General features: G+C 39.6%; 1 long non-coding RNA gene across 1 annotated transcript; it reads right to left on the bottom strand.

Annotated features, from left to right (window-relative positions):
• Positions 1–11,726: 11,726 nt before the first annotated feature.
• On the bottom strand, positions 11,727–14,897 carry LOC109501670. Its single transcript, XR_006600874.1, has 2 exons — positions 14,328–14,897; positions 11,727–14,242 (listed from the first exon to the last, which is right to left on the bottom strand). It is a non-coding gene; the product is annotated as an uncharacterized LOC109501670 (long non-coding RNA).
• Positions 14,898–18,100: the final 3,203 nt, after the last annotated feature.

Below are 18,100 nucleotides of genomic sequence, written 5' to 3'. Positions count from 1 at the left end.
TCCCACAGTTTGTGAGTTCAAGCCCCACATCGGGCTCTATGCTGACAGTGTGAAGCCTGGAGCCTGCTTCAGATTCTGTGTCTCCCTTTCTCTCTGCCTGTCCCCTGCTCACGCTCTGTATGTGTCTCTCTCTCTCAAAAAATAAATAAAAAATTTTTAAAATTGCCTTCTTAAAACCTGTAACTTTATAAAGTTTATTTTTACTTTCATTTCTTTTGCCTAACTTGGATGATTGGGGGCTTGAGGTTATGTGCAGTTCTCAGGACTGGGTGAATTATCTTTGTGTATTCAAGAATAATTACAACTATCTTGAAACTTTTCTTGTAACTATGAAGAAGGAAGATTTATTTCCCCACTACCCTTCTAAATTCTTGGCTGAGATACCTCCTATAATAAAAAGACAGGGGCGCCTGGGTGGCGAGGTCGGTTAAGTGTCCGACTTCAGCCAGGTCACGATCTCGCGGTCCGTGAGTTCGAGCCCGGCGTCAGGCTCTGGGCTGATGGCTCAGAGCCTGGAGCCTGTTTCTGATTCTGTGTCTCCCTCTCTCTCTGCCCCTCCCCCGTTCATGCTCTGTCTCTCTCTGTCCCAAAAATAAATAAACGTTGAAAAAAAAAAATTTAAAAAGACAGATTAACACTGGAAAATAAGCAGAAGTTTAATAACATGTATACCTCCTGTACACATGAAAGATACCCAGGAAAACTGAGTAGCTCCCTAAAATGGCCCAAGCCACTGCCTTAAACACCATCTCCCAGTAAAGACCAAAGACTGGGGTGGGGAAAGCCAGTTATGAGAGGTTACTAGGAAAGGCACAGTAAACAAGAGTATGGCTATTATGTTATTTTTCTAGGCAGCTAATGGAGGGTCAAAATTTTCCCCTGAGACCACAGGGTCTTGATTGTTTTCAGCTCAAAATAGTCCACATGCCAAAGTGGCACATTTTGGAAAAATATTCTGAATTCCTTCATTTTCCTCAACTCCTTAAAAAAATTTTTTTAACGTTTATTCATTTTTGAGAGACAGACAGAGACAGAGTATGAGTAGGAGAGGGGCAGAGAGAGAAGGAGACACAAAATCGGAAGCTGGCTCCAGACTCTGCTGATAGCACAGAGCCCGACATGGGGCTTGAACTCACAAACTGTGAGATCATGACCTGAGCCTAAGTCAGACGCTTAACTGACTGAGCCACCCAGGTGCCCCTTCCTCAACTCTTTATTAGTAAAATTCATACTCTAACCATTTTTTTTTTTTTTTTACCCAAGCAGAGCCAACTGCATTGTTAGGTTGGTAACACACCCTGGTTTCTTGTCCTTACTACCTAACATAGAACCAAAAAGTCTTGCAAAACCGTCCATAAGATAGTGTCCAAGTGTTTGTTTTACATTAGCTGGTGAATGAATCCATTTCCACCAATAGTTTGTGCTACTTTTCTAGGCATGTGCTACTTTTCTGGTCTTTTCTCTTGTGTGGCCACCATTCCACAAAGGAGCCAGGCCATCAGGGTGGATCCCAGGGCAGTGCTCTATGCCCAGGTGCCTTTTAGATTTTATTTACACCCTATCTGTGTTCCTACGGAGTTTAGATTAAAAGATGACTCCAAATCATAGTCCCCATGCTGTTCATAATCTTTTCTCACTGTCAAAGTCTAAATAATTTTCCATTGGTTCAAACTCAACCTAAGTTCCCTCTTGGAGGGCTCCCTAGTCTTCATGAAAATAGGATTTCAGGGGTACCTGGGTGGCTCAGTCGGTTAGGTGTCTGACTTCAGCTCAAGTCATGATCTCTTGGTTCATGGGTTCAAGCCCCGCATTGGGTTCTGTGCTGACAGCTCAGAGCCTGGAGCCTGCTTCAGATTCTGTATCTCTGTCTCTCTCTGTCCTTCCCTTGTTCATGCTCTCTCTCTCTCTCTCTCTCTCTCTCTTAAAAATAAATAAACATTTTTTAAAAAATTTTAAGAAAATGGGATTTCAACCAAACATGCCCAGGTATGTCCAGATTGTACTTGGCCCCAACAGGAAATCCCTACCCACTGTTCAAGAGGTACTAGCCACTATGCAAAAATATTTTCTATATTTCCATCTCCAGCCTTGAGCTCCTGTCATGTATTCAGCTGCTGCTTGTCATCTCCATACACGATCTTTCCCATCTCAGTTCATTACAACTCAGTCTCCAAATTCTCAGGACAAAATCTTGGAGTCTCCCTTGATTCCTGTTTCACTCCTCACATATATGTAATCCATTAGTAAATCTGATTGACTCGTCTTTGAAGTAGATCTGGAATTCATCCACTTCTCACCACTCCCTTTTCAATCAGCCTCTCTTCACCTCCAACCTGGATTATTGCACTACCTTCCTCAGTTGTCTCCTTGCTTTCTCCTCTGCCCCTACATTATACTTTCCTGCCAGCAGTCAGAAGTATCCCTTCATAATCTAAGTCAGTTATGTCAAAACCCTCCATGACTTTGATTTGGAGTTGAGCAACTTGAAGAAATAGCCTCCACCTTGTTTCCTTTGTTTGTTTGTTTTTTGCTGGGTGATTAGCAACAGACATTTACAGCTTCTGGGGGTTGCGGTTTAAAAGGTGGTAGCTTTCTAGAATTTCTGACAGCCAACAGTTGTGTCCTGCTGGTGGCATTTGTTACTTGACAGCAACAGTGGTGATGGTTTTCTTATCAGCCAGACCTAGGCATTGCTCTGAGAAGTTTTGCCTGCAGACTGTGTTTTCAGTGCCCTCAATCACCCTGTCAATTTCTTATAAGTGCCTTTGCTGCTTAACTTTGTCAGAATGACTTCTTTTGTTTGCAACTAAGAATCTTGACTTTTTGAGGAGAAAAAAAAACCTCTCAGAAGATTCCCTTTTTTTTTAAAATTTTGGGGTACTTTCAATGTTTCATATACATATGTATGTTTTTAAAATACAGTAAAACCTTGGTTTGCGAACATAATTCATTCTGGAAACATGTTTGTAATCCAAAGCACTCGTATATCAAAGCGAATTTCCCCATAAAAAATAATGGAAACGCAGATGGTTCATTCCGCAATCCAAAAATATTCATATAAAAATGATTACAATACATAATATAATATAAAATAGTGAAGAAAATACAAAATATATAGAAAAATAAGTTAACCTGCACTTACCTTTGCAAACCTTTGTGACTGGTGTGAGGGAGACCAGAGAGAGGAGGTTTATTGTGTAGGATGACTTTCATGATCACTAATCGAATCACTGTTATCTATTGGCTCAATGGCATCTTTTCCTGCATGGAAGCCATCGTATACACTTGCATGGATGTTGGCACAGTACGGTATTAATAAACTCTTGTCATATACTGTTTTTAGTGTAACTGGCAATAAGGCAACAGAGGAAAGGGTCTATATCTGCAGGCAGCCTGACCTAGAATGAAGCAAAGCATTCCTAAGCTTACTCTTGTGCTTTGAAGTGACAAAAAATACACTAATGCCAGTTGTGGGCACTTGCCAATGTTCTGAAAAGTCACTGATTTCTGCCAAACACTGTGGCCTGAGACCGAGCATCCGAGCATGGGAGGCAATCACCCACAATCCTGCAGTGAGAGAGAGAGAGAGAGAGAGAGAGAGAGAGGGAGGGAGAGGGAGAGAGAAGAACCATTGACTCAATTGTGATCATTTGACATTTGGCGTCACTTACTACTCATATTGCAAGATATCATTCATTTAACAAGTTAAAATTTATTAGAAATGTTTGCCTGTCTTGCAGAATACTTGCAGAACAAGTTACTTGCAATCCAGGGTTTTACTATACACACACACACACACACACACACACACACACATATATATATATATATACATATACACATATTAAATTATATATATTCAGAGACTTATTTGTTAAATGAAGGCATAGTTTTATGCAACTTCATATCTTGCTTATTTTTCTCTACTTACTATCATTTCATAAGTATATTTTTGGCTGTTGTAATTCTTCATAAACATTTTTGAGGACTGTACAGTGTTTTCTCAAATGAATGCATTGTACTTTTATTGCTGGATATTTAGATTGTTTTCATTTTTTATTTATTATAAATAACACTGCCATGATTATATTTATACATAAGGCCTATTCCAAATTTATTAGGATTGATTCCTAGAAATAGAATTACTGGATAATGAGGTATGAGTGTTTTTAAGATTTCAAATATGGAGTGTCCAATTACCCTCTTAGAACTTGTATTAATTTATACTTCTGACACCATCATGTGGGCACTGAGATCATATATTACCCTGAATATTGGAACAATGTACATATATGAACCTGGTTGAGCGTATTGTCTGAAAGAACCAGAGCTAGACACTAGTCAAAGCAGTAAAGGTAGATTTTATTCAGAAACTATTGCAAAAGGAGAAAAGAGGCCCCAGTATAGAACTGGGCTCAGTTCTGAAAACAATAAAGGCAGCTGGGGATTTACCGACAGGAAGCAGAGTTGGATGTGGGGGAGGCGTTAGTGGATGAAAAATTATAAAGAGCAGGCCAGACTTATCAGATATCAAGGGTGAGGGGTGAGAAATTTGATTAGATATTGAGGGTAATCATATATCAAGGGTGAAGGAGATTTTCTCTTGCCGGGGCCAAGGGAAGCCCACTTCGTTGTAAAGATTATTTTGACCTGCAAGCAATCAAGACCATTTGCCCCTCCCTTAACAAAATAGAAGCATCTAAAATGGGGGTCTTTTCCAGAATAGAGGTTTATTAGCAGAGATAATTTGTACTTGAGTGAACCATCTGTGTGGAAGGGCAAATATCTAATTACCAAACATTTCTTCCTCCTCTTCCTTCTTCTTTTTTTTTTGGGGGGGTGGTGGGTGGTGGGAATTATTTAGTTTATTTATTTTAACTTTTTAAAATTCTTATTTATTTATTTATTTACTTATTATTTTAAAAATTTACACCCAAGTCCTCCTTCTTCTTATCACCTTGTGAAGTGCATTCCTTTCCTCTGAGGTCCTAGACCCCTCCCCCCTTCTCCTTAGTTCAAGGTGACATAAATACCTCATTTTGCCTGACTGCCTTTGGAATTTCCATGTCTATGTGGATTCACTTCACATACATTATTAAATTTGATTTTCTCCTGTTGGTCTGTCTCAGAGAATCTCTTAGATTCCTTTTTAAAATTTCAATTTGTTTTGAGAGAGAGAGATAGAGAGTGAACAGGGGAGGGGCAGAGAGAGAGGGAGAGAGAGAGAATCCCAAGACACAGGGCTTGAACCCATGAACCATGAGATCATGACCTGAGCTGAAACCAAGAGTCAGATGCTTAACCAACTGAACCACCCAGGTACCCCTGATTCTTAGTAAGCTAGAAAGACCTTGAAGGGGACAGAATTCTTGCTCCCCAACACTCTCAACTGACAGGACTGTTGATAAAACTGGGCTATGCTGGTCTGGCAAGGATAGGGGGTAGGGGTAAGGTTGAGGTCTAAGTCAAGAGGACAGCTTAGAGGAGTCTAACTAAGTCTCATCAAGAAGAATGTCTTGTTAATGTATGTAACTTAAGTACTTCCTGTTCTCTATCCTTTTGTACTTTAGATGTTAGTTTATCACTTCCTAACTTCAGCTTTAGCCACACAAACCTCAAGGAACAGTTTTTTTCCAAAGGAAGTCACAGTGGAACTTCTAAATTTTGCCTTTGGTGTAACGAGAGAGACAACATCCAAACCAAATTTACAAGCACTGGAATCAATTCTGCTCAAACTTAGAGTAGTCATTTTAAAAATATGAACTCAAAGGTGTTACCATGAGAATTAGTAACACGCATTTCTAAACTCTTAAGCATTGCTAAACTTGTCTTTCTATACATATTTCTAAAAACTTTCCTTAGCATGGGCATATTTCCTAGAAAAACATTACTGAAAGTTCATATTCTCTGCATTTCTTAGTTCAGTAAGAGTCCAAATATGACCTGAGTTTCAGCATAAAAATCTGCCTGGGTCTACCTTTTCTGCTTCTCTATGGAGTGGTGCTGTTCTGATTTGAATAAAGCAAAAAGGAAGTTGTCACTGTGCATACCATCAAGTGGCCTCAGGGCCTCTCTGCAGGGACTCCATCAGAGAGTGCTTCACAGGCTATAGCAGTTATATTACCAGCCTCTCCGGAAACCAACAAAGATCTTTGCACAAACTGCAAATTGTGTGCAGGAAGACCAGCTCTCAGGAGGAGAGGCTGAGAGAGCTGGTATGAAGTTACCATAGCAACATGCCTGCACATTCTGCCCTTTGGCTTTTATCTTGTCCAAGCCTGAGAAGCCTGATAGTCATATCCTGGACCATTTCACTTACACAAAGAAGATGGCTATCTTCCTCTAGGTCACTATGGTCCCTTCACAAGACAGAGATCCATGGTCGTGTACTTTTCATGGCGTGGCATATCATGGTCTACCATGTTCTGAGTTAATGTTTACCTCATTGTGATCCTGGAAAGTATGTCTCGTACAGCTAAATTTTTGATGAGGAAATTGAGCCTCCGTGTTAAGTAACTTGCGCAAGCTCACAGTGAGTAAATGAAAGAAGTGAATTACACTAAGGGTTATCTCTCTTCTTTGTACCAGTGACTCATACACCTTGTGCATTAGGTGGCCCGCACCACGACAATTCTCCTGTGCTTTTAATCATCTCTCCCTAGTGTTTCGAGGCTACAGGCAAAGTTTGAGAACCACTATTTTTCACCACATAGATTCTCTTTGTCCTAATGACATCTTATCTCTGGCAAAGTACTTAGGCTGAGGGCACTTATTCACTCTCATTTCCTGTATCTTAGGACGGTGGAGCCAAAATTCTCCTAGTTTTCTACTGCTGCTTCTGGACCATCGCTACATGAGCTTTCCTCAGTAAGATTTTCTAAGTACATGACATTCATTTGCATTGAATTCCATTCTTACCCTCATCATCCTCAGATGCCCCCTACAGTCCTTGAAGATGTGGACTGTGTGTGGTCCATAGTGGTAGTCTCTGTTTGGATATCTAACACCCTGCCCACAAACTTCTTTAGCCAACTCTACTTCATTGATTTTAACACATCACTCACATAGATGTATCAGCTAGAGCTACTCTGCTTCCAAACTCCAACTGAAATACCCTACCTCCAAATTCCTACAATCTTCTGCCTCCCACCTCTCAAGCGCTGGCACAGTCCCTGCTACTAAATCTGCTCTCTGTGCTTTTGGTGACTCTGAAGCTTCTCATCTTATTCTCTCACCCATCACCTCCCCCACCCTCTAACCTGTTTGTTCCTTTTTTCTATCTAACCTAGGTACCAATGATCAGGAATCATAAGCATGTTCACACCAGTATCTCCCATAGCCTCACTTTAGGATCTCCCTGTGAGCTTGGTCAGCCAATCCTTGACCAAAAATGTGTGTTGGTTTGATTTCTACTAAGTAGAACTACAGAAAGTAGAAAACCCATGCTGCTGGGCATCATCAATGTTTTTTTTGTTCCTCAGCATTTTAAATCAGTTACTTTTATTATTATTTTTTTTTTTTGCAGTGGTTTATCCAAACCTTTCACAATCCTCAAGCCACCTACCCACCCTGGAGAGCTGCTCTCCTGTACTTTGGCTTCATTAAGCTTCTCAGCAGGCACCACATGCCAAGTTCCTCTCTGACTCAGTGTTTCTGTTCCTTTTGACTCAACTGTCATTTTCTTACTCCTTTCTTTGTCAAACTGCTACTCATCCCTTAAGGCTCAACTCAAATGTTGCCTTTTCTCTGCTGCATTTTCTGACCTTCCTTTCCTCTGTGCTCTCTTATTCCCTTTACAAACATGTCTTCCTTTTCTGCTAAATTATGAGGCGAACTGGCTGCATTATATCACCTCTTAATGTCTCTCCCTCTGCCTTAGTCCTCTCAGGCTGTTATAACAAAATACAGACTGAGTGCTTTAAACAACAAAACTTTACTGGTGGGACAAGCCACCATCTGTGTGCAGGCTGATTCGGTTCCTGGTGAGGGCCTCTTTCCGGCTTGCCTCAGAGGAATGCCTTCTCACTCTGTCATCACATAGTGCAGAGAATGAGAGCAAGAGAGAGAATTCTGGTTTCTTCCTGTTCTTATAAAGACACTAGTCCTATCATGAGGCTCCACCTTCATGACCTCATCTAAACTTAATTACTTCCTCAAGGCCCCTCCTCTTAATACCATCACATTGGGAGTTAGGGCTTCGATGTGTGAATCTGGAGAGGGTGCAAACATTTCGTCAGAATGCCCTCTGATTCAGAATCCTCACTTCAAATCACATTAAGTAAACAGAAGCCTGGTGGGATATTGGAAAGGATGTGCTCTAGAGCTGAGGCACTCGCAAGATCTCAGTCTTTAAATTTGTGCTGTCTAGTGTCATAGCCATTAGTCACGTGGGGCTTACTGAGCCCTTGAGATGTAGCTAGGTTAAATTGAATTGTGTTCTAAGTATAAAATACATACTGTAGTTTAAAATTTTTTTTTTCAACGTTTATTTATTTTTGGGACAGAGAGAGACAGGGCATGAACAGGGGAGGGGCAGAGAGAGAGGGAGACACAGAATCGGAAACAGGCTCCAGGCTCTGAGCCATCAGCCCAGAGCCTGACGCGGGGCTCAAACTCACGGACCGCGAGATCGTGACCTGGCTGAAGTCAGTCGCTTAACCGACTGTGCCACCCAGGCGCCCCAATACATACTGTAGTTTAAAGACTTTATGTAAAACAGAGAATGTAAAATTTCTCTTTAACATTCTTTTTTTATTAAAAACTTTTTTTAATGTTTACTTATTTTTGAGAGAGACAGTGACAGAATGCAAGTGGGCTAGCGGCAGAGAGAGAGGGAGACACAGAATCCGAAGCAGGCTCCAGCTGTGAGATCATGCCCTGATCTGAAGTCCGACGCTCAACCAACTGAGCCACCCAGGTGCCCCTCTCTTTAATATTCTTAATACTGATTGAATGTTGAAATAATATTTTGGATAATTTGGATTAATAAAGTCTGTTAGTAAAATTAATTTTGCCTGATTCTTTTTATTTTTTTTAATATACCTACAAAAATATTTAAAATAACATGTGTGGCTTGCATTATATTTCTATTAATAATGTTTTAAATACTCCATGATATACAGTATGAATATAGTGACTAACACACTAACACTCCATCCTAGTGGAGTCTAGGAATATTTTCAACAAGGAACTCTGTGTATAAACCTGTACTTACAGGAATCGTCCATTTTTTATAATTCTGAAATCTACATACTAAATTCAAGTTTCTTATCAATATGAGAATAAGATTAAAAGGATATTGGTGACAATGCTACCTTGCTCCATTATTAGAAGATACTACAGATTCTATCCTAAAATATTCTTGTAAAACAATTAAAATATACATATCCTCATTGTGAAAATATTCACATTCAAATCAGCACAATTACAAGGTGGCAAAGGACAGCTAAAGCAGTCATGAAACATACACAAAAACTTGTTTATAAATTTACACACAATTATTTCCAATTCAAATATTCCTATTCCATTATCACTAACACCTAATCCTTGCAGGAAGAGTCAACACCTTTATAAGTGTCTTGTTAATTGTGCAATGCTGTCAACATGCTACAATACAATGCAATTGCAATATGAAATTGCAATTCTTGCAAAAGATTTAGGACTTCAGGAATTTATTCAAAAGATATTGACAAATAAAATGTTGTCTAGGATTAAATTAGTTAACATTTGAAGGAGAACAAATGAAAAAATAATGACTTCGTCTGTAAAAAGAGAACAATTTAAATGTCAAAAGATTGTAAGAATTCTTGAGAAAATTGATGAAGAACTCTGAAGACCTCTGATATATCAGTATGTGTGTGATTAACTTGTTCTGTGAGTGTTCTGCAAGACGAGGAAACATTTCTAATAAATTTTAACTTGATAAACGAGCGATGTCTTGCAATACAAGTAGTACGCGACGCTGAATGTCACATGATCACAACTGAATCATTGGTTCTTGAAATTCACTATGACATACGAGTGCTTTCGATTACAAGCATGTTTCCAGAATGAATTATGCTCACAAACCAAGGTTTTACTGTACTTTATTTATTTATTTAAAAAAAAATTTTTTTTTCAACGTTTATTTATTTTTGGGACAGAGAGAGACAGATCATGAACGGGGGAGGGGCAGAGAGAGAGGGAGACACAGAATCGGAAACAGGCTCCAGGCTCTGAGCCATCAGCCCAGAGCCCGACGTGGGGCTCGAACTCACGGACCGCGAGATTGTGACCTGGCTGAAGTCGGACGCTTAACCGACTGCGCCACCCAGGCGCCCCTGTAGTTTATTTTTTAAAATGATCCTCTCTACTTTGAAAGTCTAATGTGAAGTGAAATATGCTGTTCTTTTGTACCATATAACTTTCCTGAAAAATTATGCTGATCAATTAACACTCATTTTATTCTTTTTTTTCTAAGAATTAGTCCATAGTTGCAGTTCTCAGTTAAATATTTGTTAAATATGAAAAAAACAAGCTCAATTTCCAAATTTTCGTTACTTTAATTTTTCAAAATAAAACTCCATTTAAATAATTTTTGCCACATTTTATTTAGAATTTTTGGTTCTCATTTAAAGTATATTTACTTTAGGGATGCCTGGGTGACTCATTTAGTTAAGCAACTGAGACATGGCTCAAGTCATGATCTCATGGTTCAAGGGATCGAGCCCTGCATCGGGTTCTGTGCTGACAGCATGGAGCCTACATGGGATTCTCTCTCTCTCTCTCTCTCTCTCTGCCCCTCCCCTGCTCTCTATCTCTCTCAAAATAAATAAACATTAAAAAATGAAGTATATTTCCTTTAAACAGTACTTTTCTGAAACCAGTTTATCTTTTTTAAAAAATATTTATTAAAAAAATTTTTTTAACATTTATTTATTTTTGTGAGGCAGAGACAGACAAAGCATGAACAGCGGAGGGGCTGAGAGGGGGAGACACAGAATCCGAAGCAGGCTCCAGGCTCTGAGCTGTCAACACAGAGCCTGATGTGGGGCTTAAACTCACAGACTGTGAGATCATGACCTGAGCCGAAGTTGGGTGCTTAACACACTGAGCCATGTAGGTGCCCTACGAAACCAATTTATCTTAATTGTGATGGCTAAACTTCAAAAATTATTATAAATACAAAAAGGATAAATATATTTTCTAAATCTATACACATACAAAAATAAATGTTAAAAGATTAATGCTGGTGTTTATGAAGTACTTACACTGTGTTGTATAATGCTGCTAGATTTAATCATGCATAAGTTAAACTTGTCACATACCTGAGCATTAGAAACTCTTAGGTATCTAGACATAACCCAAGTGTTTCAGGTAGGAATATGAGATATAAATGCTTGAAGAGATAATGTAACCAATATAATCATAGCATTGACTTAATTAATGTTTACACTATTCAAGTAGCTATAGACTTTTAGCCTAGGTAATTTCTCAATTCTGAGAAGAAAATGATTTTGAACTTGTTCAACCCAAAGGAAATGGTGGGTTCAACAGCGGTTTTGGTGTTTCCTTTGAATGTTCTAGTTCTTAACTTTTTTTGTTGTTGTTTTCTTTTTGCAGTTTCTTTGCTAAAGCATCTTTAGCATGTTCTGTCAGCTCTGGTACCAGGGGCAACTATATTTTTATTTCAGGTTTTATCGGACTATTTGATTTCTTAAATATAAAAGCAATTTAAGGAACAAAAATGTTTTTAAAAGCTTTAATTCATAACCATTGTTGAGTAAAATATTGACCTTTGTATCTGACCCACGAGTACTGTATTTTCTTTCAATATCCTTGAAACTGGTTGACAGGCTTGTCAGTTTGCAGGCAACACACAATTTCAGACCTTTCTTGTTTTTTTGTTTTGTTTTGTTTTTAATGGGAGGCTACTTAGATTTGTTCTTTATTCTCATGTTGGTTTTGAAGTGGACTCACTCAATAATTTGCTCATTCCAACCAAATTGTTGAATCTATTGACAAAAAGTTATTCATTGTTTGCATTTATTGTCCTTCTAATTTCTCCCCTAGGATCTCTAGTTGTATCCCTTGTTTTATTTCTGATATTGGCAATTTTTGTTTCCTCTCTCTGCTGCATTTTGAATTTCACTGTTTTGAGGTTGTTTTTGAAGAGAAGGATAGTTGCACAACAACTCATCCACAGTAACTTAACTACAACGGGGTATACTTTAAGAGATTTTCTTTTAACTTTATTTATTTTGAGAGAGTGAGAGAGAGAGAGGCAGGGAGAGGCAGAGAGAAAGAGAGAAAAAGAGAGAATCCCAAGCAGGCCCCCACTGTTAGTCACATGGGGCTTGAACTCATGAACTGCCAGACTATGACCTGAGCCCACATCAAGAGTCAGCCACTTAACCGACTGAGCCACCCAGGTGGCTGGGATATAATTTTTCTAAAATAATAATAAGTCTGAAGGTCGGAAGTGTAGGACTGGTGCAGTAGCAACATGATGTGACTATTTCCAGCTCTTTCTATTTTCCTGTTCCGTCATCCTTAGCATGTGGATTTTCCACTCGTGCTTCTTATTTCAAGGTCACAGGACTGCTGCTGCATCTATGGCTTCACTTCCACACTCCAAGTACAAAGAAGAAGGAGGAGGGGCAGGTGGTATCTGTTTCAGACTGCGGACACAACGGAGATAGCTAGTTTCTGCTTTGTGTAGGAGCCAGAAAAGTAAGTTAGCTCTGGAGAAGTTATTCAGAGAGCTGCATCCTTCCTCTTTATCCCATCTTGCCAACTCCCTTTCTTAGAAACCATTCACCTGGTGATCTACCTTTATAGCCCTGCAACATGAATTGAAACACATCTTTTAATCTGGGATATTACTCAATACTACATCACAATGCACCCTCTCCCCCCACCTGCTTTGTCTAGTAATTGTGTTGTGGAACCCAAGTTCTGCCTGTTGCTCAGTACCCAAGAGCCCGTGTTGGTTGGAAAGGACTATGAGCTTTATTCAGGAGGCCGGCCACCTGGGGAGAAGGCAGACTCTGGCCCAAAAGCCAGCTCCACGGTTTCTGCCTAGCCAAGAGGGCTTTAAAGGGACTGGGCGTAGTTAATTAGGGAGGGGGTGCAGTGGCCTGTAACATTTCCTGATTCCGTGTAGATTTAGTGGTGCCTCTTTACAGCTTTCACTGTCTGGCGGTTGAGCAAGAGGTCTAATTCCTGTCCTGTGACGTGCAAGGGCTTTCTATTCTCCTTCTAGAAGATATAATAGGAAGGTTAGTAAATCAATCAGATAAAATTAAGAACACCTGTTAAAGGTCACCATGCTAGTTATAAGATCAAGGCAGCTTCAATTACTTAAAGTGTCCATTTAAATTTCTGTTTATTCCTCTGCTTTGCGGTCGATATGAATTGTTGAGAGGCTCAGTTCATATTAAATTTCTTGTTCCTTTGTGTTTTGTACGGTCTGTGCTATAAAATGCTATTCCCTGATGGGCTGATATCTAAGTTTGGGTTTATATTTGTGGGTAATCTTGTCTTTTAGCCTTTCTTGTTTTTGACAAGGCCTCAGTCACAAAGTCAAAACCCCTAAAATTGTCAATAGCAGAGAAAAACTCGTTGTAACTTATTATTCCCATGGGTGATGAGCCATGTAACTTGGGGGTCTGTTTAAGGACTAAAATGTAAACATGTCTTCAGTAAATTATAAGCTGGACAGGAAAGAAGAGCAAGTCCTGGAAATGTGTCTATTGAAACTTGGTTTACAACTTCATGTACACTCATCTCAGGGACCTAAACCTGTCAAAGCTTGCACAAATAAATATATCTTGTTTTTTCAGTCACTAGCATTTTTCTCCTTTGAATGTGACTGATGGGTTTTTCAACCACATGTGAGTAATCTATATTTTAAGAAAAAAAGCTCATGGCTTTTCTTTAAGTCCAGCATCCAAATGATGGTATTTTTAAGTCTGAATCCATGTGTCTCACTTGCCAAAACAAATGGTTAGACAACTGGTCATTCACTGAGTCATTATCTATCATATCTATCAATCAATCAATCAATCAATCTCAGTAAGGGTTTGTATTAGCCACACTGTATATAACTGTCCATTTAGCTGATTACTCACCTCTTTTTCTTTTACTAGAAATTTTCTGTTAGCTGGCATTCTTTCAGAAACATATCTCCTCCCTCAGTCAAGCATTGCCATCCACAAATCAAGTTCCATCTTTCTTTTTCTTTCTGAACATAGAAACTCATCTGGTGGGGAAAAAGTTTCAGTGTTAGAAGTAAATCATCTTTTGGGGACAGTCTTGGCCCCGGGGAGGTGGCTTCCCTTACTTACAGACAGGTTTCCGAATGTGTCATTTCCATTTAATTGGGTCACTTTGATGAGCTGCCTGTTTTTTATTCAAATGCTTTTCTGACAATTCCCAGGTTCTTACTGGAATCTTTGATCTTAAAGTTATTGGAGATCATTATGAGTAGGCAAAGTCTCAACCAAGGCATTCAACCCTGGAGAATGTCTATGGCTGTATTTCAAAGGGAAAGTGGTGAATAGGTGGATCAAAGATCATTAGGTCTAAAAGCACAATGTTCTTCCCTGTAGCCCTCCCCAGCCTTCTTCCAGAAGTACAATTTCCTACTGTGTCCCTCAGGGTCTGAGTTGTTAAACTCTCCTATGCCTTTCAGCTTTGATTATTCTAAGGTTCCCACGTAAAGAACCCTCTGTCACTTGCTCCATGGTGGCAGCAGCAGGTTCTCCTACTGACTCATACCCTCCTCACCAACAATGAGCTCTGGGATTCCTAACAGACTTTGTTACTGATTTGTTCCATCATGAGATCAAGCTCCATGTTGGGTTCTGCACTGAGCTTGGAGCCTGCTTGGAATTCTTTCTCCCTCTCTCTCTGCCCCTCCCCCTCCCCCCCTCAAATAAATAAACATACATTAAAAAAAAAGAAAATTCCAATAATATGAGTTTTCTGTAAATCATTCATTTATGGGAAAGCAGTCTCTTACTCCTTAAATTTTGTGTTCCTGAGGGGACATGCATGGGATTTTCCATTTCATATCCTCTGGTTTAATTTCAGATTAGGGGCGCCTGGGTGGCGCAGTCGGTTAAGTGTCCGACTTCAGCCAGGTCACGATCTCGCGGTCCGTGGGTTCAAGCCCCGCATTGGGCTCTGGGCTGATGGCTCAGAGCCTGGAGCCTGTTTCCGATTCTGTGTCTCCCTCTCTCTCTGCCCCTCCCCCGTTCATGCTCTGTCTCTCTCTGTCCCAAAAATAAATAAACGTTGAAAAAAAATTTTTTTTTTCAGATTAAAATTCTGACACACTGCCCAACACATACTTCTCCTAACACAAAAGATTTACAGAGGGGATTTTCATACCATAGCTCCCTGCCTTTGTGGGCTCAGATTTTCTGAGTTACATTGCAGTCTGAGCCTCTTTCTGACTGAATTTCACAGGTGTCAGATATGCATTATAGTCTGAAGTCTTTCCCTATCTACTCCTGCTCTCCTGGCCCTTTGTGTGTGTTTCTGTATTCTAATAAAACTTCATTTATAGACATTGCAATTAGAATTTTATGTAATTTTCATATATCATATTTTTTATTTTCTTAAAAACCGTGTTTTAGAACAATTTTAGATTTACAGAAAAAAATATGAAGATCATACAAAGTTCCCAAAGACCTCACACCCACTTTCCCCTATTATTAACATCTTAAGTATGTTTGACACAACTAATGAACACATATCAATACATTTTCATTAACTAAGGTACATACTTTATTCAGATTTTCTTAGTTTTCACCTAATGCCCTATGTTCCAGGATCCTGTTCAGAATACCATATTACATTTAACAGTCATTCGTCTAAACTTAGACTCCTCTTGGTTCTGATGGTTTCTCAGGTTTTCCTTATTTTTGATGAAATAAAGAAAGTTTTGAAAGTTTTTAGGCGAACTGGTCAGTATTTTATAGAATATCCCTTAATTTGATTTGTCTGATATTTTTCTCATGATTTGACTGTGATTCTATGTTTTTGAGAAGATCACAAAGATAAAATGCCATTTTCATCATATCATATCAAAGATACATAATATTAACATGACTTATCCCTGTTGATGTCGACCTTGTGTCTGAGGGAGGGTTTATCAGGTTTCTCCACTATAAAGTCACTCTTTTTTTTCCCTCCTTCCCATACTATATTCTTTGATACTTCAAGTTTTACAGGAATCAACTAATAAACCTCTTATACTTCAGTTTTGTCTTTTTTTTAAGTTTTTTGTTTTTATTTTTTTTATTTTTGAGAGAGCTTAGAGAGCGAGAGAGAGAGAGAGCATGCATAGGTGCCCATGTGAGCAGAGGAGGGGCAGAGAGAGAAGGAGAGAGAGAATCCCAAGCAGGCTCTGTGCTGTCAGCTCCATGTGGGACTTGATCCCACCAACCATGAGATCATAACCTGAGCTGAAATAAAGGGTTGGAAGCTTAAGCAACTGAGCCACCCGGGTGCCCATAATTCTGTCTTGACATTGGCTTCAGGAGGATCTGAAATGGCACAGTTGGTTTCAGTAGTGATCCAGTGAAGCAAGTGGTAAAAAATCATGATCCCTTGCTTAGGTACTGGAACTGAGCCAGTTTTTACATGGGGAAACCACTGAAGAGGTGGCTGAGTTCCTAGGAGGCCACTAGTATGCACTTTAAAGATTTTCCTAGTACTTTCCAAAAGGGACCCAGGGACATTTACTTGAATGAGTATATATTTGCAAAGGGGGAATATCCACATATTTGGGAAACTGCTGGACACATGATCTGAGCTGACACTGAACCAAAGCATTATCATGTGACTGAATCCAAGTGGAACCACAGGGCAAGAGTAAGCTACATGAGCAGATAACCTAGACCTCAATTTCACCCATCAGTTATACCAACATCCCTGTCTCAGTTCACACCTGTGACTATATTGAGAAGGGTCTTGTACCTAAAAATAAAGGTAATTTTTAAAAGTAAAATCTTAATTTATCGATCAGTTGGTCCAAGATATGGGTGCAAGCTGAAAATGGACAATGGCTGCATTACAGCCATACACAGGGAGTGGCTTTGAAAGTCAGCAGTGAGAGAAAATCTTCAGGGTAGTACATCTGACCATCCACTTTGTATGGAAACACAAGTGGCTTGAGATGAGAATCAATATGGACACATGGACAGCAGCAAATATCTAGCCAGAGGTTAGGAGTTTAGAAGGAAAAGGATGAAAAGGGGAGAAATAAGAAGGTCTGGGGCAGACGCATGTGAATGGAAACAAGGGAGTGGGAATGGTGTGCAGAAATTTTTTACAGATTATTGCCCACCAGAGGCATTGAATGACCAAGTAGATGAAATAATTTATCAGTTGAGATTATCTAGACTTTGTCCTCTCCCCATGCAGAGTTAGCATGATGGGCAGACAAATGGAACGCATGGATGCCACACGTTGGTCCATTTGCATGGACTTTCATTTATCGGTGTTGCTCCAAGTACCTCTGTATGTAGATTCTACCAACAACAGAGGTGAATTCTGAGTCCCTAACATGGCACTATTGTTTGAGGAGACCAACTGCCACTTGGTGGCAAGTTGACTACATTGGACTCCTTCCATCCTGGAAAAGCCAGTGGCTCATTCTCATTGAAATAGACACTTATTATGACATCTTTCCTGGGTATGAATGTGACTTTACTGCCCTCGAGAGTCTTAGCTAACATCATCGTGTGTGGGTTTCCTGAGTGCCACAGGAATAGAACACCATATAAGCATAGAGCATCCCATCAGAGGTCTCGCTCCAATGATGAAGTCTATCCAATCTGTTTACATTTTTTTAAATGTTTATTTTTGAGAGAGAGAGAGAGAGAGAGCTGGGGAGGGGAGGAGAGAGAGGGAGACACAGAATCTGAAGTAGGCTTCAGGCTCCGAGCTGTCAGCACAGAGCCCGACATGGGGCTCAAATTCATGAACCTGTGAGATCATGACCTGAGCTAAAGTTGGACGCTTAACTGACTTAGCCACCCAGGCACCCCTATCCAATCTGTTTAATAACAGGAATATCATTAGTGTTCCTCATATTTTAAATATTTTT

The sequence above is a fragment of the Felis catus genome, chromosome B4 (genome assembly GCF_018350175.1).
Source record: "Felis catus isolate Fca126 chromosome B4, F.catus_Fca126_mat1.0, whole genome shotgun sequence".
NCBI classification, from domain to species: Eukaryota; Metazoa; Chordata; class Mammalia; order Carnivora; family Felidae; genus Felis; species Felis catus.
Note: the sequence above shows the minus strand (reverse complement) of the source record. Positions and strands in the feature narration are given on the sequence as shown.